This window comes from Dipodomys ordii, unplaced genomic scaffold, assembly GCF_000151885.1.
Source record: "Dipodomys ordii isolate 6190 unplaced genomic scaffold, Dord_2.0 Scaffold125, whole genome shotgun sequence".
NCBI classification, from domain to species: domain Eukaryota; kingdom Metazoa; phylum Chordata; class Mammalia; order Rodentia; family Heteromyidae; genus Dipodomys; species Dipodomys ordii.
The window spans coordinates 545,548-547,524 of NW_012267341.1; the positions used below are offsets into that span (position 1 = coordinate 545,548).

A 1,977-nucleotide genomic window follows, 5' to 3' on the forward strand; every position below is an offset into this window, starting at 1 on the left:
TTTACACTGTTGTTCAACCATCATCGCCATTCATTTTCCAGAACTCTTTCATCCTTTCCACCTAAAACTCTGTTCCCATTAACACTGATTCCTGGCCCCTAGTTCCTACCACTCTGCTGTCTGCTGGACTCTGCTATTCTCAGGACCTCATAAGTGGATCCTGCATCCTGTCTATTCTGTGTAGTGTTCCCAGATCCCCTTGTAATATGTGTCAAGAGTCCCTACTGTCATAAGACTGATACACTGGGTTGTTGGACCACATTTCATACTTGTTTCTCCATGATGGTCACATGGATTATTTATATACAGTTTCACAGTTGGATATTCTTTGCAACTTTATCCCATGTGTAGATTTATGCATCTGCTATCATAATCAAGGTTGAGAACTACCTTGTTACCACAAAGCTAAGGATGGATGGATGGATGGATGGATGGATGTCTTGTGGCTGGAGAGAATTACCTAACAAATGCCAGAACAAAGATTCCAGTGGGGCAAGTTGCTGTCCTTGTAAAGCCTGAATCTTGCCAGATGCAAGCTTCTCAGGAGGCTGAGATTGAGGGTCAAAGTTTAAAGCCAGCCTTGGCAGAAAGGTCCATGAGACTCTTTATTTCCAATTAACCAGCAATAAAGCCAGAAATAAAAGATGTGGCTCAAATGGTAGAGCAACAGCCAATTAGTCAGTTCAAGGCCTATTCCACTCTCCTCCCTATCTTCCTTCCTCACCCTTCCTCACTCCTTCCCTCTCTATCTCTACTCTTCTTCTCTCTTTCCCTCTCCTACACGTTCCCTCTCTATCTCCCTTTCTCTCCCTCTTACACACACACATTTCATACCTGCCTGGCTCTCATGTGATTGAAGATTCTCACCCTAGTATCCTGCCTTTTAGGAAAATGGATTATGAAAAAATGAAGCTATCGTTAATTAATTCCTAGGTTGTATGTAATTGTATATAATGGCAGATTTTAAATCTTTTTTTTTAAATTTTATTTGTGAACATACTGTACAGAGGGGTTACAAGTGCATGGTTTAAATCTTTTTTTTCCCCTGTCTGTTGTGGGGCTTGAACTCTGGGCCTGGACACTGTCCCTCAGCTCTTCAGCTCAAGGCTATCACTCTACCACTTGCCACAACCCACTTCCAGTTTTCTGAGTGGTTGGTTAGAGATGAGTCTCACAGACTTTACCTGCCTGGGCTGGCTTTGAACCGTGATCCTCAGATCTCAGCCTCCTAAGTAGCTAGGATTATAGGCATGAGCAACCAACACCCTGCTACAATCTATTTTCAGCTGGTGAACTACATATTTGTCAGAATGTCTTATGAATGGTGTGAATAGACTAGCATTTGATTCCTATAGGCCGTCATTATTATATGAATTATTTACTATAAATTAGTTTTAATCCTCCATGCAACTACATTTCTAGTATCTAATAGTAAATGAAAGACTGCATAATACAGAAAATAATACTAATCCTAATTTCGTTTAATTTTTTTGTCTTTTCTGAATTAGTTTCAGATCGGAGAACTGGCAAATACCCTGACAAGTAAATTTGAATTTCTAGGCATTAATAGACAATCCATCTCCAACTTTCATGTGCTGCTCTTACAGACTGAGGTAATTTACCCATCCTTGCTATAACTGTGTTTGAATGAGATTAATTTTTTGTTTTGTGCTAGTACTGGGTCTTGCACTTAAGGTCTTGAGCTCTCAATTGACTTTTTGGTCATAACTGTTGTTTTGTCGCTTGAGCCACACTTCCAGTTTTGGCTTGTTGCTGAATAATTGGAAATAGAGTCTCAGACTTTTCTGCCTGGGTTAGCTTTGAGCCTTGGTACTTAGATTTCTGCTACCTCACTAGCTAACCTAGGATTACAGATAATAGCTACTGGTATCCTGTTTTAATTAAATTTTGTGTCTCATAAGTGTCTATATTAAGCTGGGGATGGTGGTGCATACCTGTAATCTCAGCATTGGGGAG

General features: G+C 40.2%; 1 protein-coding gene across 1 annotated transcript in view; it reads left to right on the plus strand.

Moving 5' to 3' along the window:
- Positions 1–1,977, plus strand: part of Fnbp4 (formin binding protein 4) — a 43,432-nt gene that overhangs the window by 17,841 nt on the left and 23,614 nt on the right. The window lies entirely within an intron of this gene.